This window comes from Pristiophorus japonicus, unplaced genomic scaffold (assembly GCF_044704955.1).
Source record: "Pristiophorus japonicus isolate sPriJap1 unplaced genomic scaffold, sPriJap1.hap1 HAP1_SCAFFOLD_47, whole genome shotgun sequence".
NCBI classification, from domain to species: domain Eukaryota; kingdom Metazoa; phylum Chordata; class Chondrichthyes; family Pristiophoridae; genus Pristiophorus; species Pristiophorus japonicus.
Window position 1 is genome coordinate 5,009,803 of NW_027254374.1, and position 27,502 is coordinate 5,037,304.

Below are 27,502 nucleotides of genomic sequence, written 5' to 3' on the forward strand. Positions count from 1 at the left end.
ATAGAAAGGTAGGAGCGTCTGTGGCCCCACTGTGAGGATGTGGAAGTGAACACGGTGGCTGGGTGATCCCTGACATTTCTGTAAAGGGCAGCGGAGGAGAAGGATTGAGAACTTTCATCGTGGGACAGAAGTTGTTCAAGGTGAGCCGACACAGAATGCCGATCAGCACAGAGGAAGCTCACTGGTCACCTCCCCTCTGTTGGGGTTATTGTACCAGAGGTTTCTGTCGTGTAGTGGTTATCACGTTTGCTTTACACGGGAAAAGTCCCTGGTTTAATCCCGTGTTTAGTCTCCTGGCAAATGCTGCCTGACCTGCTGAGATTTCCAGAATTTGCTATTTATTCTCCTGGTAAAAGGGCTCCCTTATTCCTCAATTGCTCTTTATTTCACTTCAATAAATAGATAACTTTGACTGAGAGAAAACGGATCCACCGGGGACCTTTTGCGTGTGAGGCCAACGTGATATCCGCTGTACTGCAGCCCATCAAAGGGTGAGAAACCACTGAATATAAAGGATGAGCTGGTCAACGTCAAACCCTCCTTTCTTATTCAGCAGTGGCATGAACGGGAGTCAGACGCCACAAAGTTGAATTAAAGACACAAATACAAGTAACACTTGCAAATCTTTTCACTGTAAAATTCTTTCACTTTACTTGAAATCCGAAAGCATTGAATCTGAAAATACGCACGGTGGGATTTTATCTTCACGAATGATTTTATTTTGTGTGCACGATAGGAAAAACCGGTGCTGCTAAATTTGATAAAAGTTGCCCCAGATCTCTGAAGACTTTGAACCAGAAAGCTAAAATACAGTGAGTAAAATGGGATATGGTTTTCGAGTTAAGATGTAAAGCACAGGCCAAATGATTGAAGTATGGAATGTCCCTGAGTTAGCATTTGTTTGATTGTGCAAAAGAAGGTGAGGGGTTAATTAATGATGGTTTCTCGTGAAAGCAAGAGAAAAGTTTTCGAGCAAACCATTCGGTGACTGTCCGGTGACCGCTGTTTGTGATACCTGGTGGGAATGGGCGGGGATTTTAAAGCCCCTTGTATTGCAGAATCATCATATAGACGAACATCTCCAGTTCACTGCGTAGGTCTCATGTTGCAACGGTAGTGTGTCTGATTCCAAATTAGAAGGTTGCGTGTTCAAATCACGTAAGGGTCATTGTTTTTTTGATATTTTTCTTCCAGAATTACTATTTCATTTGCTGTTTGACAATAACCAGACCGTTGCTGCAATGTCTATCTCACAGTTTCCCCGGTGTCAGGCAGAGATACGCCTGCTGCCCTTATTTATATCATGTGACAGGACACAAATGTTCAAAATCAACCTGCAGGTGGCCACACAAAGCACTGTATAGTCAGGATGGCCGAGCGGTCTAAGGTGCTGTGTTCAAATTGCAGTTTTCTCTGAAGCTGAGGGTTCGAATCCACTTGTGACTTTTCTGATCTTCAAGCGGAACCCATTTGTTTTGTCATCACCAACTCCTTAAAAGTGCAATTCAGCAGTCCACCTGCTCGCTCAACATTTCCGTCTGACCTCGTGCTGAAGTTTGTTCATTCTTGTGTGGACTGTCAATCGGATATTTTGCCCTGAGCATCTGCGGAACTTTTATCCCGATCTCATTGGGTTTAATTTTGGTAATCTGGTGCTGAAAGTGGAGATGTTTCCGCAGTGTAACGGTTAACACGTTCGCCTCACACGCGAAAGTACCTCGGACGGAAATATTTTCTGGAGCTTTCTCATGCATGTTCAGAGGAGAGTTTGTTCTCCTGTGAAAGGTCAAGAGATCATAAGAACTTAAGAGTTTGGAACAGGAGTCAGTCATTCGGCCCATTTTCAAGTTTTCAAGATCTTTCCGCCCGGTTTCGGACCGGGGACCTTACGTGTGTGAGGCGAATGTGATAACTACTACACTTCGGAAACACTATGATAGAATCTATCTCAGGATAAAACCACAGCTCTAACCTACACAGCTAGCCGAGAATTCAGGAACTTGTTTCAAGAGAATAGAATGAGGGTGCTATATTTAAGAAGGCTATAAGTGTGGCCTTCGACAGCGTGGACCATTTTCCACGCCTGGGGAACCTACTATCAGCAAGGGCAGATATCGAAGACGAGGTCCAACACCGCCTCCAGTGTGGCAGCACAGCCTTCGATCACCTGAGGAGGAGAGTGTTTGAAGACCAGGACCTCAAATCTGGCACCAAGCTTATGGTGTTCAGGGCGGTGGTGATAAGTGCCCCGCGGTATAGATCCGAGGCATGGACTATATACAGCAGACATCTCAAATCACTGGAGAAATACCACCAGGGCTGTCTCCGCAAGATCCTGCAAATCTCCTGGGAGGACAGACGCACCAACATCAGTGTTCTCGATCAGGCCAACATCCCCAGCATTGAAGCACTGACCACACTCGACCAGCTCCGTTGGGCGGGCCACATTGTCCACATGCCCAACACGAGACTCTCTAAGCCAACGCTCTACACAGAACTCCGACCGGTAAGCGAGCCCAAGGTGGGCAGAGGAAACGTTTCGGGCACACCCTCAAAGCCTCCCTGATAAAATGCAACATCCCCACCGGCACCTGGGAGTCCTTGTTCCTCGGGTTGAGTTGCCTGTGCTGCATGATCCGTGCCGGATCGATCATCCTCTGCCACGTGGTATGTCACAGCACGTTTGCACATTCACTGGAGGTACCCCATCGTTGTGCCGTCTTTGCACACGCAGTGCTTGAATCGATATTGATGGGCCCGAGGATTATTCCCGCAGCACCAACACGGTGCTAATAGATTCACATCGATCTCCGATGGCGGACTCTGAGTCATCACAGGTCTTGCAGCCACAGACGTATAGACCCTGCCATATGCAGTTCGGCCTGCTAGCGACATCATTTTATGCACAGTACTTACCGATGAGCTTCGATGTTGAGAAGATATCTGTTTGCTGTTATCGTCCGTGGCCATGCATGCCTGGGCGATCGCGATGGCCCTGCTCTGGTCTCGGGTTTCAGCAGCCAGCAGCTTTCGAAGAATGACCTCGTGGCTGCTGCCCAGCACGTAAAAGTCCCACAGAATTTGCCCCAACGCAGCTCCAAAATAGCAATGTCCCGCGAGGTGTCTCAGGTCGGTGACATAATCCGCCAGATCCTGGTCCCCGGAGCGATGGTGCGTGTAAAAACGATATCTGGCCATGAGGATACTCTCCTTCGGCTTTAGGTAGTCCCAAACCAGTGTGCACAACGCTGAATATTCCTTCTCCTTTGGTTTTGTCGGTGTGAGCAGATTCTTGATGAGGCTGTATATTTTAGGCCCACAGATGGTGAGGAGAACCGCCCTGTGCTCAGCCACGTTAGTGTCTCCTTCCAGCTCGTTGGCCACAAAGTACAGGTCGAGCTGCTCGACGAAGGCTTCCCAATCATCATCCTCTTTGGATCTCTCTAATATTCCAACAGCAGCCATGGTTGCGTGAAAATTCGAATTATGTTACTCGTCGCCAATTGCTGTGCATAGAAGAACTCCCCGAGGCTGAGTACTGTGAGCTAAACTTAGTGTGACCTTAGTCTTCTTTATTACAACTGCAGTGTGCCTGAACTACATGGCAGCCAACCTTTTATACTGGCCCTGTTCGTGTGGGCAGGTGACCATTAGGACTCCAACAGTCGGGCGCTCTGATGGCAAGTATTGCATCGTTACATCCTTCACATTAATGTTATCATTAAGAAGTTATAATTCCAATGAATGCCTGAATCATCCGAAAGGAGCCTGGTTTGTGGGACAAGGCTACATATCAGGAAGGAGTGTAGTTAGATGACATGGGAAGTGATATTCTGATTATAAGTTTGGAGAATAAAAAGTTAAATGCTGGAAACACTGAGCAGGTCAGGCAGCATCTGTGGAGAGAGAAACAGAGTTAACGTTTCAGGTTAATGACGTTCCATCAGAACTTGGGCACTTGTGTTCGGTAATACTGTTAAAAGTTTAAATTGTCACGTAGCAGGGGTAAGGAAAAGATATAAAATGTGCCATTTGGAACAGATAGTTTAGAATCCGATTAATGTTTGATCAATTTGTACACCGAGCTGGGAACTGTAACGTGTTTGAGTTCTTCGGCTAACATTCGCATGGTTTGGCTGTAAGTACTGTTAAGTGTATGTTTAATTATTGTCTGCTTAATAACTTTGGCATTTAATGTTGCGGACCCCATTCCTGCACTGTGCGTGTTCCAGCTCTGTTTGGAGCAGCGATCCCTTCAATCCGTCGCTTACAGGGACAGTTTAATTCACCGTTTCTTTGTTTGGTGAAATTTCAAAGATTGAAAGCGGTGCACATCAACCTGGTCACCTACTCACTAACCGCTACACACTGCTCCCGTGAGATGGAAGCCCAATTACTGTTTCAAGCTTGAACGCAGGTACAAGCAAAACTCATTCACAGAAAGTCCAAGTCCCTGAGGCACCTGATTATTTGCACCGAACTCCTTCGCAAAGAGTTGCGGTTCGTGTGGGGTGATTCGGGCACATCTTTCCCCACAATACAACACTTCAACACTTCAAACAAAACTCAACGGCTATGAAGCGCTTTGGGGCGTCATGAGTTCCTGAAAAGTGTTGAAGAAATGCAAGACCTTCTTTGCAAAATTTCGATGCAATTTCAAAATTTTTGGATAAATTGAGGGCTCGTCCAGGATTTGAACGCAGGACCTCTCGCAAGTTTCAAGTAGCAACCCCGAAGTATGAATCATACCCCTAGACCAACGAGCCAACTGTTTAACAAATCTGAAGATAAGGTGTAACCATTATTCGAGCATTTTTAGTGTTTTGCTCTTCTTGATTGGAGGAGCACATGAGACGGAATCAGTGACTTAGCTTTTTCGAGCTGTCCTCTGAAGCACCGCACAGTCCCACTCCGACAGTCAATGAGCTGTTGGGACGTTAGTGTATCCAGGTTGTGGGTGGTCACCCCGAGCGCAGCAGAAGGGTTTCTGCATTCGTTCTGGGTGGGGACAGTATTTTTCCCATTCTCTCTTCCTCTTGCCGAGAACCCTGTGCTTTGGTTTCTCTATTTATTCCCCTGTCTCAGTTTCTAGTGTTTAAAAGTGAACAAAAGATGAGATGGGTGTCACTGTGGAACAATTTCTCTCACTCAAAGTTAGAAACACTACCGTTGAACCACGAGATCTAAGTCGGTAGCCGTTGATATTCAGGTTCATATCTAAATATATATAAGTATATCGAAATGTATCGTATCTGTTCCCTGGTGGTCGAGGGGTTAAGATCTTTTGCTTTACACGGGAAAAGTCCCTGGTTTAATCACGTGTTTCGTCTCCTGGCAAATGCTGCCTGACCTGCTGAGATTTCCAGCATTTGCTATTTATTCTCATGGTAAAAGGGCTCCCTTATTCCTTAATTGCACTTTATTTCACTTCAATAAATAGATAACTTTGACTGAGAGAAAACGGATCCACCGGGGACCTTTTGCGTGTGAGGCCAACGTGATATCCGCTGTACTGCAGCCCATCAAAGGGTGAGAAACCACTGAACAAAAAGGATGAGCTGGTCATCGTCAAACCCTCCTTTCTTATTCAACAGTGGCATGAACGGGAGTCAGACGCCACAAAGTTTAATTAAAGACACAAATACAAGTAACACTTGCAAATCTTTTCAGTGTAAAATTCTCTCACTTTATTTGAAATCCGACAGCATTGAATCTGAAAATACGCACGGTGGGATTTTATCTTCACGACTGATTTTATTTTGTGTGCATGATAGGAAAAACCGGTGCTGCTAAATTTGATAAAAGTTGCCCCAGATCCCTGAAGAGTAAAATGGGATATGGCTTTCGAGTTAAGATGTAAAGCACAGGCCAAATGATTGAAGTATGGAATGTCCCTGAGTTAGCATTTGTTTGATTGTGCAAAAGAAGGTGAGGGGTTAATTAATGATGGTTTCCCGTGAAAGCAAGAGAAAGGTTTTCGAGCAAACCATTCGGTGAATGTCCGGTGAGCGCTGTTTGTGATACCTGGTGGGAATGGGCGGGGATGTTAAAGCCCCTTGTATTGCAGAACCTTCATACAGACGAACATCTCCAGCTTACTGTGTCGGTCTCATGGTGCAACGGTAGTGTGTCTGATTCCAAATTAGAAGGTTGCGTTTTCAAATCACGTTAGGGTCAGTGTTTTTTTTGGATATTTTTCTTCCAGAATTAATATTTCATTTGCTGTTTGACAATAACCAGAACCTTGCTGTGATGTCTGTCTCACTGTTTCCCCGGTGTCAGTCAGAGATACGCCTGCTGCCCTTATTTATTTCATGTGACATGACACAAAAGTTCAAAATCAACCTGCAGGTGGCCACACAAAGCACTGCATAGTCTGGATGGCCGAGCGGTCTAAGGTGCTGTGTTCAAGTTGCAGTTTTCTCTGAAGGTGAGGGTTCGAATCCCACTTGTGACTTTTCTGATCTTTAAGCGGAACCCATTTGTTTTGTCATCACCAACTCCTCAAAAGTGCAATTCAGCAGTCCACGTGCTCGCTTAACATTTCCCTCTGACCTCGTGCTGAAGTTTGTTCATTCTTTTGTGGACCATCAATCAGATATTTTGCCCTGAGCATGTGAGGAACTTTTATCCCGATCTCATTGGATTTAATTTTGGTAATCTGGTGCTGAAAGTGGAGATGTTTCCGCAGTGTAACGGTTAACACGTTCGCCTCACACGCGAAAGCACCTCGGACGGAAATATTTTCTGGAGCTTTATCATGCATGTTCAGAGAAGAGTTTGTTCTCCTGTGAAAGGTCAAGAGATCAAAAGAACGTAAGAGTTAGGAACAGGAGTCAGCTATTCGGCCCATTTTCAAGTTTTCAAGATCTTTCCACCCGGTTTCGGACCGGGGACCTTTCGTGTGTGAGGCGAATGTGATAACTACTACACTACGGAAACACTGAGATCGAATCTATCTGAGGATAAAACCTACACAGCTAGCCGAGAATTCAGGAAATCGTCCAGGATTTGAATCCGGGACCTCTCGCAAATTTCAAGTATCAAGCCCGAAAAAATTATCATAACCCTAGACCAACGAGCCAACTGTGCAGCAAATGTGAAGATAAGGTCTAACCATTATTGGAGCATTTTTAGTGTGTTGCTCTTCTTGATTGGAGGAGCACATGAGACGGAATCAGTGACTTTGCTTTTTCGAGCTGTCCTCTGAAGCACCGCACAGTCCCACTCCGACAGTCAATGAGCTGTTGGGACGTTAGTGTATCCAGGCTGTGGGTGGTCCCCCCGATCGCAGCAGAGGGGTTTCTGCATTTGTTCTGGGTGGGGACAGTATTTTTCCCCTTCTCTCTTCCTCTTGTCTATAACCATGTGCTTTGGTTTCTCTATTTATTCCCCTGTCTCAGTTTCTCGTGTTTAAAAGTGAACAAAAGATGAGATGAGTGTCACTGTGGAACAATTTCTCTCACTCAAAGTTAGACACACTACCGTTGCACAACGAGGTCTAGGTAGGTAGCCGTTGATATTCAGGGTCATATATAAATATATATATGTATCGGAACTGTTCCCTGGTGGTCGAGCGGTTAAGACCCGCCGGACTAACCTGCTTTCAATCCTCGATCAATTCATCGCATAAAAATAATTGAGGTCTGTGAGACGATTAATAATTCCTGTAATCACCATAAATACCAATACTGTCATGTATCTCACACTACTGTACATAACTGTACCTTACCATGCCATACATGACTGTAACCAGAGATGACCTGTAACCACAAACTTACCTTACCACCAGGGGTGCATTTGCAGGAGACACTGGATACCTTTCCCAGACAGGTATATAAGGATAGGTCTCAGGCAAGTGTGGCATTCGAGAGCTGTGTAATAAAGGTGCAGGTCCAGAGTGAACTTGACTTCAGTATGTGCCTCGTGTGAGTCTGTATTACAGGGTCAGGACTTTTCAGTGGCGACGAGTTACGGGATTACAGAATCCACAGAATGGCGACCAACGGCTCAGATGAAAAATACAATGCTGGAGATAATTGGGAGGACTTTATAGAAAGGCTCCAGCAAAGCTTTGTAACCAAAGACTGGTTCGGCGTCAATAAGGCAGACAAGAGAAGAGCCCATCTCTTGACCAGCTGCGGCTCGAAAACATACGCTTTAATGAAGGACCTGCTGGCACACGAGAAACCAGCAAGCAAGCCGTTTGAAGAATTGATCACACTGGTAAGAGACCACCTGAAGCCAGCAAGCAGCCTACACATGCAAGCTACCTCGGACCCGTGCCAAAGCTCCCCGTACATCGAGCACAGGCTCAGGAAAACCCTGGGGGAGTGGATATTCCGGTAACTGGGCCTTCCAGCAACACTGAACAAGTGCCCGTTCTGAAACTTTCCAGTGTAATAACTTGCAACTTGAACATCCAACAGTCAGGATGGCCGAGCGGTCTAAGGCGTTGGTTCAGGTCACTGTCTCCTCTGGAGGCGTGGGTTCAAATCCCAATCATGACATTCAGTGTTTTTAATGACAAACTCATTTGTTTGTACACCACTCTGAAGTGCTTTGGGACATCCATCGAATTGAATAAAATGACGCATTTCAATTACAAACAGTGATATCAAACTTACTTCTCACACCGGGAATCGATCCTGGGTGGCTGTAGCGAATGGAATGGTTTTGCGAAGCATTGCAATGTGCCCTCCAAATATCTCGCACTGCTCATTTAAAAACACGGTTAAAATTTGTTTCAGTGCATGAGAAGGCAGGCTCGAAGGGCCAAATGGCCGACTCCTGCTCCTGCTTTTTGTGTTCTTATACAGAACACAGAATAAATGATTAAATGATCAACTCTCCCTCAGTTCGCATTTCTTTCATTGTGCAAAAGAAGATTATGGGTTTATTAATGATGTTTTCCTGTGAAAGCACCAAAAAAGTTTAAGGAAAATAATTCATCCAACGTAGGGTTTGAACTCACAACCCTGAGATTAACAGTCTCATACTCTACCGACTGAGCTAGTCAGGACTGCATAAGTTGCATCGTCCTGTCACTGATCGCTGCCAGGGATCTGTTGGCTCCGCACCATGGATGTATCTCGAAATTCAAACCTCGAAACTGGTTCTCCTGATTTCCAAGCCCCTTGTATTGCAGAACCTTCATTTCGACGAACATCTCCACCGCACTGTGTAGGCCTCGTGGCGCAACGGTAGTGTGTCTGACGGTAAATCCGAAGATTTTGTGTTCCAATCAGGTCGGGGTCACTGTTCTTTCAGACATTTGTTTTCCAGAATTAATCGTTCCTTTGCTGTTTGGCAATAACCAGACCCTTGCTCCAAGGGCTCTCTCACTATTTTCCCGGTGTCAGGCAGAGATACGCCTGCTGCCCTCATTTATTTCACATAAAAGGACACAAAAGTTCAACATCAACCTGCAGGTGACCACACACAGCACTGAATAGTCAGGATGACCTGACTATTATCCCTACCACAGTGGATAACCTCATATTTCCCACATTATACTCCACCTGACAAATTACTGCCCAGCCACTGAGCCGATCGATATCGCTTTGCAGATTGTTTGTGTCCTCCTCACAACTTGCTTTCCCACCGATCTTTGGATCACCATGGCTGCATTACCAACATGCAGAGCACAGAACCAATTATTGACCGACTGACTTTCCCTCAGTTAGCATTTCTTTCATTGTGCAAAAGCAGATTATCGATTCCTTAACGATGTTATACCATGAAAGCAAAATAAAAGTTAAACGAAAATAATTTGCACACTTGAAAGGAATATTTTATTTTGGTGCAGTTCCGGTCAGAGAGATGTTGTGAAAGGAACTTTTTGCAGAGAGAGGGATTGAGTATTGCAGCTTGTTGCTGAACATTTCTCTCTGGGCATAGCATTAGGCGCTAGTTTCTGTAGTGTAGCGGTCATCACATTCGCCTCACACGCGAAAGGTTCCCGGTTCAAGCCCGGGTGGAAACATTATTTCTGAAACAAAAATTGGTTTTAAATGTTCATTGTTCATGTGACAATGGCCTCCTTCCGTGCTGTTAACTTCTCTGATTCCATGGTGAGCAATGAACATTTAAAACCAGTCTCCTAAAATACAGAGTGTGTAAAATCAGAAAAGGAATAAAACTTCCTCAATGATTCAAGTTTCACAAATTATTAAAATTAAGTTGTTCAAGTTTCGACTGTCCCTCAGTGATCATGTTAGCATTTATTTCATTCTGCTAAATAATGCTATCGGTTAATACCAGCAAATACAAGCCGCATTTCAAACCCGGAAACAAATCATTCATTATTCACCCTTCCCAGTTCCAGTGCACAGAGGGTTATTCATCCTCAATCCCAGAAACTCAAATCCAACTTCTGACATTCCTATTTTTCTAATTACCAACTCATTTGTTTTGACACCACTCTGAAGTGCTTTGGGTCATCTGTGTAATTTAATTAAATTACTTAACTTTAATTAAAAACGGTGGTCGCAAAGTTACTTCTCTAACTGGGAATCGAACCCTGTAGCTGTCGTGATCAGAATGTTTTTGTGAAGCATTTAAATATGCTCTCTAAAAATCTCGCATTCCTAATTTACAAATAGGGTTACCATTTGTTTCAGTTTGAAAGAAGGAGATTGAAAATGACAACAAAAACACCAGGCAGCGACTACATTAAGACAAATTCAAACTTTTCACAAAGTTGGTTTACGAAGTAACGGCTGAGCTAAAGTTGGCACTCACCAGTCCCATCAGAATTTTAAATGTTTTATGAGATCGCCGCTCATCCTTCTAAATTTCAATGTATAAAGACCCAGTTGATCCAGTCTCTACTCATATGTCAGTCCGGCTTGCCCCTTATCCTTAGACTGTGTTCCCTGGTTCTGGACTTCCACAACTTCGGGAACATTCTTCCTGCATCGAACCTGTCCCGTCCCATCCAAATTTTAAATGTTTCTATGAGATCCCCTTTCATCCTTCTAAACTCCAGTGAATACAGGTCTAGTTGATCCAGTCTCTCCTCATATGTCAGTCCTGCCGTCCCGGGAATCAGTCTGGAGAACCTTCGTTGCACTCCCTCAATAGCAAGAACGTCCTTCCTCAGATTAGGAGACCAAAACTGAACACAATATTCCAGGTGGGGCCTCACCAAGGCCCTGCACAACTGCAGTCAGACCTCCCTGCTCCTATACTCAAATCCGCTCGCTATGAATGCCAACTTACCATTTGCCTTCTTCATCGCCTGCTGTACCTGCATGCCAACTTTCAATGACTGATGAACCATGACAACCAGGTCTCGTTGCACCGCCCCTTTTCCTAATCTGCCGCCATTCAGATAATATTCTGCCCCAGTGTTTTTGACCCCAAAGTGGATAACCTCACATTTATCTACATTATACTGCATCTGCCATTCATTTGCCCACTCGCCTAACCTGTCCAAGTCACCCTGCAGCCTCTTAGCGTCCCCCTCACAGCTCACACCGCCACCCAGTTTAGTGTCATCTGCCAACTTGGAGATATTACACTGTTACATGTTCATGACATGTTACAATGAACATTCTGAATCAGACACCTCAAGTAAAGTGCGTGCAATGGGCAATGATTCAACAATTAACATAAGTACGTAAGGAGCAGGAGTCGGCCATTCGGCCCCTCGAGCCTGCTCCACCATCCAATAATATCGTGGCTGTTCTGATCCTGCACCCCTGCTCTTTTTATACTCCTCTCGAGTATCTGCAGTGTCGATTTCTCGCTATCTGTCCTAAGCTTCCCTTTTTCCTTTATCTTACCCTGTGTGTCCCTTGAGGAATTTTTATCCCCTATCTGACTTTACTCACTCTGTGTTTTAGGAGACTGGTTTAAAATGTAAATTGCTCATCATGGAATCAGAGAAATTTACAGCACGGAAGGAGACCATTCGGCCTATCGTGTCCGTGCCAGCCGACAAACAGCTCCCCAGCCCAGTCACACTTTCCAGCTCTTGGTCCGTAGCCCTGTAGGTTACGGCACTTCAGGTGCACATCAAAGTACTTTTTTAAATGTGCAGAGTGTTTCTGAATCGATCACCCTTTCAGGCAGTGAGTTCCAGTGATTTCCCCTCAAATCCCCTCTAAACCTTCGACCAATTACTTTAAATCTGTGCCCCCTGGTTGTTGACCCCTCTTCTAAGGGAAACAGATCCTTCCTGTACACTCTATCCAGGCCCTTCATAATTTTATACACCTCAATCCTCTCCCCTCAGCATCTTCTGTTCCAAGAAAAACAAACGCAGCCTATCCAATCTCTGCTCAGAGCTAAAATTCTCCAGTCCCGGCTACATCCTCATAAACCTACTCTGTACACTCTCCAGTGCAATCACGTCCTTGCTGCAATGTGGTGACCAGAACTGCATGCAGTACTCTAGCTGTGGCCTAACAGTTCAAGAATAACCTCCCTGCTCTTGTATTCCAAGCCTCTGTATAATCGATCTGGACAGCAGCCTGTCCTGTCGAGAGGTGATCGTGGGAGGCTGAGCCTTAGTGGAATCGGAGAGGAGGAAGTTTTCTGCTGATCAACATGCAGTCACCCACAATTCCTCATTCTTTAGGCGGGACTGTGTTACTGTAAGTTGGGGTGGATTAGTAAGAGAGTCCATGTCATTACTGGCTTGCAACAGAAGCTATTTACCCAACGTGGGGCTCAAACCCCCAACCCTGAGATTAAGAGTTTTATATTTGACCAAGTGAGCTGGCTGGTCTTGGCAAAGCTATGGATCCTTGTTGTATCTCAAATGTTGTGGGTGGATTAATTATTGAAATAATGGTTGAGTATCTCACAGACTTTAATTATTTTTGCCAACTTGTCATCGGGAACATTCTTCATGCATCCTCGTGAACCTTGTCTGAACTGCCTACAATGTAAGTATATCGCTCCTTAAATAAGGAGACCAAAACAGTTAGCATTTCTTTCATTGTGCAAAAGAAGATTAAATCCCGTGAAAGCAACATAAAAGTTCAAGGAAAATAATTCACCCGACGTGAGGCTCGAACCCAGGAGCCTGAGATTAAGAACCTCCTGTCCTACCGACTGAGTTAGCCGGGCTTCTCAACATCGCTCCTGTCAATCCCCTTCAGTTACTGGTCAATGGTGATCCCAGGCTGTTGATGGCGGGGGATTCGGCGATGGTAATGCCGGTGATAGCCGGGCCTGCTTCAGTTGCATCTTCCTGTCGCTGATTGCTGCCAGGCGCCTGTTGGCTCCGCCCCGTGGGTTAATCTCGAACTTCAAACCACGAAACAGTTTCTCCTGAATTCCAAGGTGTGTACGGAGATCAACCATCAAAAGCTCTGTCATGAACCACAGGGGGTCCGGCAATTTTCTGATCGCAATGCGCTTTCAGTCCTTGTCCTTAAAATTGTGGATGTGTAAATTGGGGAGTTTAATGACTTTGAAAGGAACATTGTTGTTTGGTGCAGTTCCAATCAGAGAAATGTTTGTGAAAGGATCGTTTTGCAGAGAGAGGGATTGAGCGCCTGTTGGCGGAAACATTTTTGAAATGAAATCTTGTGGACGATAAAATGGAACAAGATCAGTCCGTGGTACATTGTCACATGATGCAAGCTATCTCTTACCCGGACCAAAGCTCCCCGTACACCGAGCAGATGCTCAGGAAAAACCCGGGTAAGGATATCCCGGTCACTGGGCCTTCCAGCAACATTGAACAAGTGCCCGGTCTGAAACTTTCCAGAGTAATAACTTGGAACGAGAGCATCCAACAGTCTCTTGGGATCCCTTGGAACTTCAGGGGATGCGCTCCCTGGTGGTGGAACATGGGAGTACATGCTTTACAGAGACACAACATCACTCCCCCGCTAAAGTCAAAGTGAAAACTATTTACAAGGTGAGGCGGTCGGGAGCATTTCTTTCCCTGGTGGACCGCCTCGGTACAAATGTCTGTTCTGGTGTTTTGGCTGTGCCCTCGCTGAGCAGGCGTGTTGTTGGCCCTGCAGGGCTGCTGGGTGAGTCTGGCCTTGCTGGTCTCTTGGGTGTGATGTGTTCGATTTCCGATCTGTGGTGGTGTCGTTGATCCTTTGGGTGTGTGTTGCGGATTCGAAAAAGGTGGTGTCTGCTGTGGGTTGTTCAGGGCAGTCTTTGAACTGCAGCCTCGTTTGGTCCTGGTGCTTTCTGCAAATTTGTCCATTGTCTAGTTTGAAGACAAACACCCGACTCCCTTCTTTCGCGATCACCGTGCCCGCGATCCACTTGGGACCATGTACATAGTTTAGCACATATACAGGGTTATTCAGATCAATTTCCCTTGACACAGTGGCGCGACCATCATTTACATTTTGTTGCTGACGCCTGCTCTCAACCTGATCATGCAGTTTGTGGTGGACCAGCGAGAGTCTACTTTTAAGTGTCCTTTTCATGAGTAGCTCAGCCGGGGGAACCCCTGTGAGCGAGTGGGGTATCGTGCTATAGCTGAGCAGTACTCGGGACAGGCGGGTTCGGAGTGAGCCTTCTGTGACTCGTTTGAGGCTCTGTTTGATTGTTTGTACTGCCCGCTCTGCCTGCCCATTGGAGGCTGGTTTAAACGGGGTCGAGGTGAGATGTTTGATCCCATTGCGGGTCATGAATTCTTTAAATTTGGCAATGGTGAAACAAGGCCCGTTGTCACTGACCAGTATTTCAGGCAGGCCGTGGGTGGCAAACATGGCCCTCAGGCTTTCAATGGTGGCGGTGGCGGTGCTTCCCGACATTATTTCTCATTCAATCAATTTTGAAAAAGCATCCACCACCACCAGGAACATTTTACCAAGAAATGGGCCTGCATAGTTGACATGGATCCTCGACCCTGGTCTGGAGGGCCAGGACCACAAACTTAGTGGTGCCTCTCTGGACGCGTTGCTCAACTGAGCACATACACTGCATTGCCTTACACAGGACTCTAAGTCAGAGTCGATACTGGGCTAGCACATGTGCTATCTCGCTATCGCTTTCATCATTACTATACCCGGGTGTGTGCTGTGGAGATCCGAGATTAACGTCTCCCTGCCCTTTTTTCGTAGCACGACGCGGTTACCCCACAACAGGCAGTCTGCCTGACTGGACAGCTCGTCCTTTCGCCGCTGGAACGGCTTGATTGGCTCTTGTATTTCAACGGGAATGCTGGCCCAGCTCCCATGCAATACACAATTTGTTATTAGGTACAGCAGAGGAACTTGGCTGGTCCAAGTCCTAATCTGGCGGGCCGTGACAGGTGATTTATCATTTTCAAATGCTTCCATGACCATCAACAAGTCAGCGGGCTGCGCCACCATCAACAAGTTTGCAGGTTGCGCCATTTCCACCACCGTTGTGGGCAATGGTAGCCGACAGAGCATCCGCACAGTTCTCAGTGCTTGTCCAGTGGCGGATGGTCTAGTTATACGCTGAGAACGTGAGTGCCCACATTTGTATGCGGGCTGAGGCATTCGTATTTATCCCCTTGTTTTCAGTGAACAGGCATGTGAGGGGCATGTGATCGGTTTCCAGCTCAAATTTGAGGCCAAACAGGAACTGATGCAGTTTCTTTACCCCGAACACACACGCTAATGCCTCTTTCTCAATCATGCTCTAGGCCCTCTCGGCCTTAGACAAGCTCCTGGAAGCAAAGGCTACAGGTTGCAACTTCCCTACAATGTTAGCTTGTTGTAATACACACCCGACTCCGTACGACGACGCGTCACATGCTAGCACAAGTCTTTTACACGGGTTATACAATACAAGCAGCTTGTTGGAGCATAAAAGGTTGCTGGCTTTGTCAAAAGCAATTACTTGTTTTTTTTTCCCCATATCCAGTTCTCACCTTTGTGCAATAACACATGTAGGGGCTCTAAAAGGTGCTTAACTCCTGTAGGAAGTTACCAAAATAGTTGGGGAGTCCCAGGAATGACCGCAGCTCCGTGACGTTCTGTGGCCTGGGCGCGTTCATGATAGCCTCTGTCTTGGCGTCTGTGGGCCGAATGCCACCGCCGTGATCTTTCTCCCGAAAATCTCCACTTCTGTTGCCATGAAGACGCATTTCGACCTGTTCAGCCGCAGCCCTACGCGATCTAGTCGCTGGAGGATCTCCTCCAGGTTTTGTATGTGTTCGACGGTGTCCAGACCCATAACCAATATGTCCTCCTGAAAGACCACCGTGTGTGGTACCGACTTGAGTAGGTTCTCCATGTTTCTCTGGAAGATCGCTGCAGACGACCGAATTCCAAACGGGCATCTGTTGTCGCTGAACAGTCCCTTTTGCATGTTGATGGAGGTGAGGCCCTTCAAAGACTCCTCCAGCTCCTGCATCATGTAGGCCGAAGTCAGCTCAAGCTTGATGAACGCCTTGCCTCCTGCCAGCGCGCGAAATTGGTCGTCTGTCTTAGGTAGCGGGTATTGGTCCTGCAGCGAGAAACGATTAATAGTTACTTTATAATCGCCGCAAACCCTGACCGTGCCTTCACTTTTGAGTACTGGAACAATCGGGCTGGCCCATTCACTGAATTCCACTGGGGAGATGATGTCCTCGCGTTTCCGCCTGTCCAGCTCGATTTCCACTCTCTCCTCATCATATGAGGTACCGCTCGCGCCTTGTGGTGAATGGGTCGTGCCTCTGGGACCAAGTGGATCCGCACATTCGCACCGGAAATGTTTCCAATGCCTGGCTCAGAAAGGGAAGGAAATTTGTTCAGAACCTGGGTACATAATGCCTCATCGACATGTGATAGCGTTCGGATGGTATCCCAGTTCCAGCGGATTTTGCCCAGCCAGCTCCTTCCAAGCAGTGTGGGGCCATCGCCCGGGACAATCCAGAGTGGCAGTTCGTGCACCGTGCCCCAAGGGGTGTTGGGATCCCTTGGGACTTCAGGGGATGAGCTCCCTGATGGTGGAACATGGGAGTGCATGCTTTGCAGTTACACAACACATTCGTTGCCTCAACTTTGATTTCTGCCAACATCGCTTGTGTTTAACCTTCGCCGCAACTCCGCCACAATCTCTCACCGCTCCTCCACCACGATCTCTCACAGTTCGTCCACCACGATCTCTCGTCACTCCTCCGCCACGATCTCTCACCGTTCCACCACCACGATCTCTCGCCGTTCCTCCACCACGACCTCTCACCGTTCCTCCACCACGATCTCTCACCGCTCCTCCACCACGACCTCTCACCGTTCCTCCACACTGATCTTCCCGCTCCTCCGCTGTACCTGTGTCCCGCCGATGTTCCTGCCTGCCCACGCACAAAACAGCGACCTGTGTTTTGATGACGTGCAGCACAGCAGGACTCCAGCTCTCCTGGTTAACCCTTGCCACTGGACCAAGACCTCGCTCTGTCAAGCCCGTGCGGTGGCGGCTGGTGTCCAACGGTCACACCACGTTAAAAGAATCCACCCACAGGCATCTTCCACCCTTTGATTGGAGTTCAGAACTGGAACATCGGGTCCTTCACATGTGGAAGAAAGCCTTCCTCGTTCGAGGACCCGCCACTGATGATGATGATGATGATGTGTGGGACCTTACCAAATGCCTGCTGGAAACCATCAGATTAAATCTAGTAAGACCCGTCCTTTATTCAGTTTTCACTGACCTTGCCTTAGGAAGGCTATATTGGCGTTGGAGGGAGCACTGTGTCGGTTTCCCAGAATGATACCTGGATTGCAAGGTTTAAATTAAATATGAGATTACACCCACTGGAAATTAGAGGGTCGAGCATTGATTTGATCAAAATTTTCAAAGATAATAAGGGAAGAGATAGAGTAGATAGAGAGAAATGATTCCCGCTGGTTGGGGAGTCCCAGGCTAGGGGCCATAGTCTAAACATTAGAGACAGACGTTTCAGGAGTGAAATTCGGAAACATTCCAACACACACATGGTGGGAGAGGTTTGGAACTCCCTTCTGCAAAGGGCAGTTCGTGCTGGGTCAGTTGTTCATTTTACATCGCATTTTGATCAAAGGTATTAATGAAGATTGTCCAAAGGCGGGTATATGGAGTTTGCTCACAGATCAGCCATGATCTCATTGAATGGCGGAACCGGCTCGAGGGGCTGAATGGCCTCCTCCTGTTCCTGTGTAACAGGCTTGAGCGGCTGAATGGCGTCCTCCTGTTCCTGTGTAACAGGCTCGAGGACCTGAATGGACCTCCTCCTGTTCCTGTGTAACAGGCTCGAGAGGCTGTATGGGCCTCCACCTGTTCCTGTGTAACAGGCACGAGCGGCTGAATAGCCTCCTCCTGTTCCTGTGTAACAGGCTCGAGGGGCTAAATGGGCCTCCTCCTGTTCCTGTGTATCAGGCTCGAGGGGCTGAATGGGCCTCCTCCTGTTCCTGTGCAACAGGCTCGAGGGGCTGAATGGGCCTCCTCCTGTACCTGTGTGTAAGGTCTGGGAAACAAAGGGAGGTGATATGAGAAAACATAAACTAAATGGTATTGTGTTAAAAGAGACGCAGAAGGATTGAGTGATTTACACACAGAAATCTTTGAAGCTGGGTAGATAACTTACTCAGTTGTTTAAAATGAATACAGGGCCCTTGGCTTTATATGAAGTGAAATAGAGGACACCAGCGAGGAAGTTGTACCACAACTTTTCAAACCCGGTTTAGGCGTCAGTTGGAGAACTGTTTACAGTTCTGAGCACCACAATTTAGGAAGGATATCAAGGCATTGGATAGAACGTAAGAAATATATAAGAAACATTTTCTATTGTTGTAGAAGACACAAACACAGGCATTCATCGAGAATCAACCTGCAGGTGACCACACACAGATTAAAGAGCCAGAGAGACCGACAGAATCGGGAAACACCGGCACAGAGACAAGAGATATTGACAAGGACTGAAAGCACTTTGCGATCAGAAAATTGACGGCACAGCTGTGGTTAATGACACGGCTTTTGATGATTGATCTCCGTACAAGCCTTGAAATTCAGGAGAACCGGTTTCGTGGTTTGAAGCTCGAGATAAAGCTCGATATAAAGCCACGGGGCGATACCAACAGGCGCCTGGCAGCAATCAGCGACAGCACGATGCACCTTAAGCAGGCCCGGCTAGTTCAGTCGGTAGAGTATTAGACTTTTAATCTCCAGGTCGTGGGTTTGAACATCATGTTGGGTGAATTATTGTCCTTAAACTTTCATGGTGCTTTCACAGGAAAACATCATTAATGAACCCATAATCTTCTTTTGCACAATGAACGAAATGCGAACTGAGGGAGAGTTGATCATTTGATCATATGTTCTCTGCTCTGTATAAGAACACAAGTACCAGGAGCAGGAGTCGGCCATTTGGCCCTTCGTGCCTGCCTTCTTTTGCACTGAAACAAATTATAACCGTGTATTTAAATGAGCAGTGCGAGATATTTATAGGGCACATTTCAATGTTTCACAAAACCATTCCTTTCGTTACAGCCAACCAGGATCGATTCCCGGTTTGAGAAGTAACTTTGATATCATTGTTTGCAATTGAAGTGGGGTCATTTTATGAAGTTCGATGGATGTCCCAAAGCACTTGAGTGTGGTGTCCAAACAAATGAGTTTGTAATTAAAAACACTGAATGTCAGGAGTGTGATTTGAACCCATACCTCCAGAGGAGACTGTGACCTGAACACAGCACCTTAGACCGTTTGGCCATCCGGACTGTCAGAAGTTCCCGTTACAAGTTATTACTCTGGAAAGTTTCAGACTGGTCACTTGTTCAGTGTTTCTGGAAGGCCCAGTGGCCGGGATATCCTCTCCCCCGTTGTTTTCCTGAGCCTGTGCACGGTGTCCGGGGAACTTTGGTCCGGGTCCGAGGTAGCTTGCATCATGTGACAATGCACCCCGGACTGCTCTTTTTCCATTTTATCGCACGTTCGTTTTTGGTGCAAAAATAATATCTCGAGAGGAGACAGTGATCTAAACACAGCACCGCATACCGCTCGGCCATCCTGACTATTCATTGCTGTGTGTGGCCACCTGCAGGTTGATTTTGAACTTTTGTGTCCTGTCACATGCAACAAATGACGGCAGCAGGCGTATCTCTGCCTGACACCGGGGAAACAGTGAGACAGACATTGCATTGTGTTCAGGTTTAATCACAGCAATATCCGCAGTCAGGAGCTGAAAAGGACGAAGAGCTGAAAAAACACAAGAAAAAAACAAAGAAATGTCAGCAATTGTGGTAAACTCTTTAATGTGTTTCCTGCTCGTTTCGTGATGCGGCGCTCACAGAGGGAGCACGGATTCAGAAAATAATTCTTCCATTCAAAATCTTTAAAATAATGACATGCAACTAATTAAACTGTGTGCCGGGGGATGGGGATGGGTGAAGATTATTTGTTTTATTCCCCATTCATTAACCGACAGCGTTGTTTTGTAGAATTGTTACTGAGGGACAGTGGAAACTTCAATAACTGAACTTTAATTATTTCAGGATTTTGAATCATTGATGAAGTTTTCTCCCCTATCTGACTTTACTCACTCTGTATGTTGGAGACTGGTTTAAAATGTTCAGTGCTCATGCGACAAGGAACCTGGGGCGACTTTTGTTCAATTTATTACACAGCAAAAGTATTCTCCAAAATACAATTTCCACCCGGGCTCGAACCGGGGACTTTTCACGTGTGAGGTGAATATGATAACAAGAACACGACAGAAACACTGTGTCGAAAGCAATCTTAGGAAAAAAATCAGAGCTTTAACATACACAGCTGGCCGATACTTCAGGAGCTGGTTTTACGAGAAGACAATGACGGTGCGATATTTCGGAAGGCTGTGAGTGTGCCAGGAATTGATCTCGTGTTTCCCAGACTTCATACATCGGAACAGGAGATGGCCATTTAGCAGCGAGTGGTTAGGATCTGGAATGCACGGCTTGAAAGGGCGGTGGAGGCAGACTCAATCTTATCTTTCAGACGGGAGTTGGATAAGTGTCTGAAGGAAAAACAATTGGAGGGCTACGGCGAAAGGGCGGGGAGTGGGACTCGCTGAGGGTCGGCACGGGCTCGATGGGCCGAATGGTTTTCCGTGCTGTAACCATTCCATGATTCGATAAGTTAGTGGCACATTTCATAGTGTGGCTGGGAGCACAACATTGCAAAGGGACATGGATTGAGTCGCCAAAACTAGAGGCATCTGATTCAGGAGATTCGCGGGGCATGAAAATTTCGGAGTTTAATGACTTTGAAAGCAACATTTTTGTTTTGTGCCGTTTCGGTCAGAGGTTTTCCATTAAAGCAACATTAAATGAAAAGAAATCGCCCAACGTGGGTCTCGAACCCACGACCTTGAGATAAAGAGTCTCATGCTCTACCGACTGAGCTAGCCAGGCTTTCATTCAAAGCAGGTTTTTATCACTCATTGCAGCCAGGCGCCTGTTGGATCCGCCCCAGATGTTCAAACTTGCTGTTGAAGAACTGCCAGGATCTTCTTGAATGGTGGACCAGGCTCGAGGGGCCGAATGGCCAACTCCGGCCCCTAATCCTCACGTGTTTATGTTTACGTCTTTATGCGGAGCTCGTTTAGGTTAAACGAGCCAAAGGAGGACAGCGGAAACGTTATAAGAACACCATCAAAGCCTCCCTGGTAAAGTGCGACATCACCACTGACACCTGGGAGACCCTGGCCGCAGACCGCCCGATGTGGAGAAAGATCTTCTGAGAGAGCGTTGAGCTCTTTGACTCTCGACGCAAGGAGCATGAAGAGACCAAGCACAGGCAGCGGAAGGAGCACGCGGCAAACCAGTTCCACCGACCCCTTCCCTCGACGTTTGTCTGTCCCACCTGTAACAGGGTCTGTGGCTCTCGTATCGGAATGTTCAGCCATCAAAGGACTCACTTTGGGATGGAAGCAAGTCCTCCTCGATCCCGAGAGGCTGCCTCTGATGGTGTCTATGATTTGCGGTACACTGCGGAAACATCTCCACTTTCAGCACCAGATTACCAGAATTAAACATAATGGGATCGGGAGAAAAGTTCCTCATATGCTCAGAGCAAAATATATCATATGACAATAGAATTTTATGTATTAATTAATGATTTTTAAATCAATGCTTCTTTTTTTTTTACACAGGAGATGCATATAGATGTGTAAAATATATGAACTATTTTTTTATTCGGTTTTGAATTAAAAGTACAATTGCCCTGACCGGGAATCGAACCCGTGCCGTGGCGTTGAAAGCACTAAATCCTAACCACTAGACCATCAGGGAACCTGGTTTGGATAGACATGCAGTGGTTGTGTCGAGGTTCACATCGAGCAGATCCGTAACACAGGACTCTGTGCTCTCCGGGCTGTTCCCAGCGACACACACTGAAACAGACATCACCTGCTGCTGGAGTGCCATCAACTCAGTCAAAGATGCTCTTTGGTCTTGCCGAAACTTGCTGGTCTTCCAGAGCAAGGAGATGTCCACTTCTGCGTGTTGCAGACTGGCGCAATCCAAGATCCAGGATTACGTGCTGAGGGACACACTTAAAATTGGTGTAGTTGCCGCAAAGGCAGGGTGGGGAAGGGCCACAGTGTAAAGCCCTTCTGACACGGTAAACCCCGGGGCAGGAATCAGAATAAAACTCCGCTCGGGCCGTACTTGTAACTTCTCTATTGTGTACATGGAGCACCATGATCTGTAAACACCTATGTAGTGCCATGTACAATGTAAGGTCTGTTTCGTGATGCACGTTGAAAAAATGTTTAATGTTCCGTCACCCATTCCATGTACTGTATAGTGACACGAGTGATGCAATTTGTTGAATGTACTACAAGGTATCCCGTATTGTACCGAATTGTACTGGAACTGAAAAGCAAGGGAATACATCGACCAGAACTGCCGTCAGCACCCAAATGTAGTGCATGGGATTAATGACCGCAGCTAAATGTACTGAACTGCTTTTGAATGTACTGTACAAATTTTTATCAGAATAAAGTATTTTTTTAAATAAAAAAAAAATCTCTGCCTGACACCTTGGAAACAGTGAGTCAGACCTTGGAGCAAGGGTCTGGTTGTTGCCAAACATCAAAGGAAATATTAATTTATGGAAGAACAATGACCACGACGTGATTTGAACACGCAATTTAGGAGCTGTAGTCAGACACACTACCGTTGCACTATGAGACCTACACAGTGAGCAGGAGATGTTCGTCTATATGAAGGTTCTGTAATACAATGGGCTGTAAAATCTCCGCCCATTCCCACCAGGTATCACAAGCAGCGCTCACCTGACAGGCACCGTATGGTTTCTTCTTAAACTTTTCTTTTGCTTTCACGGGAAACCATCATTAATTAACCGCTCACCTTCTTTTGCACAATCAAACAAATGCTAACTCAGGAACAGTTCATACTTCAATCATTTGTCCTGTGCTTTGCATCATAACTCGAAAACCACATCCCATTTTACTCACTGTGTTTTAGCTTTCTGGTTCAAAATCTGCATTGCCGATGACACCACGAATCTGGGGCAACTTTTATCAAATTTAACAGCACCGGTTATTCGTACCGTGCACACAAAATACAATCAGTCGTGAAGATAAAATCCCATCGTGCGTATTTTCAGATTCAACGCAGTAGCATTTCAAATAAAGTGAAAGAATTTTACACTGAAAAGTATTGCAAGTGTTGCTTGTATTTGTGTCTTTAATTAATCTTTGTGGCGTCTGACTCCCTTTCATGCCACTGCTGAATAAGAAAGGAGGGTTTGACATTGACCAGACTGCACTGCCCCTGATATTTGTGAGCTCATCCTTTATATTCAGTGGTTTCTCGCCCTTTGATGGGCTGCAGTCTAGCGGATATCACGTTGTCCTCACATTGAGCACTGTTGAGGGGGATGACTCATCAGGGGAGTGCAGCAGCAGCCAAGTTCATAGCACCGTGGCTGGCTCTGCTGCACAGAAGGGCAGGAAAAAGAATGGGACAGCGATAGTGAGAGGGAATTCGATTGTAAGGGGAATAGATAGGCGTTTCTGCGGCCTCAACCGAGACTCCAGGATGGTATGTTGCCTCCCTGGTGCAAGGGTCAAGGATGTCTCGGAGCGGGTGCAGGACATTCTGAAAAGGGAGGGAGAACAGCCAGTTGTCGTGGTGCACATTGTTACCAAAGATTTAGGTAAAAAAAGGGATGAGGTCCTACGAGATGAATTTAAGGAGCTCGATGCTGAATTAAAAAGTAGGACCACAAAAATAGTAATATCGGGATTGCTACCAATGCCACGTGCTAGTCAGAGTCGGAATCGCAGGATAGCTCAGATGAATACGTCGCTGGAGCAGTGGTGCAGCAGGGAGGGATTCAAGTTCCTGGGGCATTGGAACCGGTTCTGAGGGAGGTGGGACCAGTACAAACCAGACGGTCTGTACCTGTGCAGGTCCGGAACCAAAGTCCTTCGGGGGGAGTGTTTGCTAGTGCTGTTGGGAAGGAGTTAAACTAATATGGCAGGGGGATGGGAACCAATGCAGGGAGAAAGAGGGAAACAAAATGGAGACAGATACAAAAGAAAGAAAGGAGATGAGTAAATGTGGAGGGCAGAGAAACCCAAGGCAAAAACCAAAAATAGCCACTGTACATCAAAATTCTAAAGGCTCAAAGTGTAATAAAAAGGCAAGACTGAAAGCTCGGTGCCTCAATGCGAGGAGTACTCAGAACGCAGGAGAGGGCTCTGAGCTAGTTAGAGTGGGTGAGAGCGCAGATAAACAGGATCCCAAGAAAGAATGCAAAAGGCAGGAGGCAACAGAGCAGAGTAGCACTGGGGTAAGTGTAAACCACAAGGTAATTGGAAGGGACAATATGTCTGAATATAAAGGGGCTGCAGGAGGGGTCAAAACTAAAAATCATGGATTAAAACTAGTATTAAATACTTTACCTAAACGCACACAGCATTCAAAATAAAGTACATGAGTTGACGGCACAAATCATGACAAATGGGTATGATTTGGTGGCCATTACAGAAACTTGGTTGCAGGGTGGCGAAGACTGGGAATTAAACATACAGGGGTAGCTGACAATTCGGAAAGATAGACAAGAAGGGAAAGGAGGTGGCGTAGCTCTGTTAATAAAGGATGATATCAGGGCAGTTGTGAGAAATGATATTGGCTGTAATGAACAAAATGTTGAATCATTGTGGGTGGAGATGAGAGATCGTAAGGGGAAAAAGTCACTGGTGCGTGTAGTTTATAGGCGCCCAAATAATAACTTGACGGTGGGGTGGGCAATAATCAAGGGAATAATGGAGGCATGTGAAAAAGGAACGGCTGTAATCATGGGGGATTTTAACCTACATTGGTCAAATCAAATCGCACGGGGTAGCCTGGAGGAGGAATTCATAGAATGCATACAGGATTGTTTCTGAGAACAATATGTTACAGAACCTACAAGGGAGCAAGCTATCTTAGATCTGGTCCTGTGCAATGAGACAGGAATAATAAACGATCTCCTCGTAAAATATCTCTCGGAATGAGTGATCACAGTATGGTTGAATTTGTAATATAGATTGAGAGTGAGGAAGTAGTGTCGCAAACGAGCATACAATGCTGCAACAAAGGGGACTATAGTGGGATGAGGGCAGAGTTGGCTAAAGTAGACTGGGAACACAGACTAAACGGTGGCACAATTGAGGTACAGCAGAGGACTTTTAATGAGCTCTTTCATAGAGCACAACAAAAATATATTCCAGTGAAAAAGAAGGGCAGTAAGAGAAGGGATAACTTGCCGTGGATAACGAAGGAAATAAAGGAGAGTATCAAATTAAAAACCAATGCGTATAAAGTGGCCAAGGTTAGTGGGAAACTAGAAGATTGGGAAAATTATAAACGACAGCAAACAATGACTTGAAAGCAATAAAGAAAGGAAAGATAGATTACGAAATTAAAATTGTGCAAAACATAAAAACAGATAGTAAAAGTTTTTACCGATATATAAAACGGCAAAGAGTGACTAAAGTAAATGTTGGTCCCTCAGAAGATGAGAAGGGGGATTTAATAATGGGAAATGTGGAAATGTCTGAGATCTTAAACAATTATTTTGCTTCGGTCTTCACAGTGGGAGACACAAAAACCATGCCAGAAATTGCTGGTCACAGGAATGTGGGAAGGGAGGACCTTGAGACAATCGCTATCACTAGGTGGGTCGTGCTGGACAGGCTAATGGGACTCAAGGTAGACAAGTTCCCTGGTCCTGATGAAATGCATCCCAGGGTATTAAAAGAGATGGCGGAAGTTTTTGCAGATGCATTCGTTATAATCTTCCAAACTTCTCTGGATTCTGGGGAGGTACCAGCGGCTTGGAAAGCAGCTAATGTAACGCCTCTGTTTAAAAAAGGGGGCAGACAAAAGGCAGGTAACAATAGGCCGGTTAGTTTAACATCTGTAGTGGGGAAAATGTTTGAAACTATCATTGAGGAAGAAATAGCGGGACATCTAGATAGGCTTAGTGCAATCAAGCAGACACAGCATGGATTCATGAAGGGGAAATCATGTTTAACTAATTTACTGGAATTCTTTGAGGATATAACGAGCATGGTGGATAGAGGTGTACCGATGGATGTGGTGTATTTAGATTCCAAAAGGCATTCGATAAGGTACCACACAAAAGGTTACTTCCGAAGATAGAGGTACGCGGAGTCAGAGGATATGTATTAGCATGAATCGAGATTTGGCTGGCGAACAGAAAGCAGAGAGTCGGGAAAAATGGGTGCTTTTCAGGTTAGAAATCGGTGGTTAATGGTGTGCCACAGGGATTGGTGCTGGGACCACAATTGTTTGCAATATACATAGAGTGTAGTGTAAAAGAATTTGCAGATGACACAAAGATTAGTGGGAAAGCGGGTTGTGTAGAGGACACAGAGAGGCTGCAAAGAGATTTGGATAGGTTAAGCGAATGGGCTAAGGTTTGGCAGATGAAATACAATGCCGGAAAGTGTGAGGTCATCCACCTTGGGAAAAAAAAACTGTAAAAGACAATATTATTTGAATAGGGAGAAATTACAACATGCTGCAGTGCAGAGGGACCTGGGGGTCCTTGTGCATGAAACTCTCCAAAAGTTAGTTTGCAGGTGCAGCAGGTAATCAGGAAGGTGAATGGAATGTTCGCCTTCATTGCGAGAGGGATGGAGTACAAAAGCAGGGATGTCCTGCTGCAACTGTATAGGGTATTGGTGAGGCCGCACCTGGAGTACTGCGTGCAGTTTTGGTCACCCTACTTAAGGAAGGATATACTGGCTTTGGAGGGGATACAGAGACGATTCACTTGGCTGATTCCGCAGATGAGGGGGTTATCTTATGATGATAGATTGAGGAGACTGGGTCTTTCCTCGGTGGAGTTCAGAAGGATGAGGGGTGATCTCATAGAAACATTTAAAATAATGAAAGGCATAGACAAGATAGAGACAGATATGTTGTTTCCACTGGTAGGGGAGACTTGAACTAGGGGGCACAGCCTCAAAATACGGGGGAGCCAATTTAGAACCGAGTTGAGAAGCAATTTCTTCTCCCAGAGATTTGTGAATCTGTGGAATTATCTGCCCAAGGAAGCAGTTGAG

General features: G+C 46.0%; 3 non-coding genes across 3 annotated transcripts; 1 reads left to right on the plus strand and 2 right to left on the minus strand.

Annotated features, from left to right (window-relative positions):
* Window positions 1-8,947: 8,947 nt before the first annotated feature.
* trnan-guu (transfer RNA asparagine (anticodon GUU)) lies at window positions 8,948-9,022 on the minus strand. The gene has a single exon. It is a non-coding gene; the product is annotated as a tRNA-Asn (tRNA).
* An 890-nt stretch (window positions 9,023-9,912) lies between these two features.
* On the plus strand, window positions 9,913-9,985 carry trnav-cac (transfer RNA valine (anticodon CAC)). The gene has a single exon. It is a non-coding gene; the product is annotated as a tRNA-Val (tRNA).
* An 11,247-nt stretch (window positions 9,986-21,232) lies between these two features.
* Window positions 21,233-21,305, minus strand: trnak-cuu (transfer RNA lysine (anticodon CUU)). Its single transcript has one exon. It is a non-coding gene; the product is annotated as a tRNA-Lys (tRNA).
* Window positions 21,306-27,502: the final 6,197 nt, after the last annotated feature.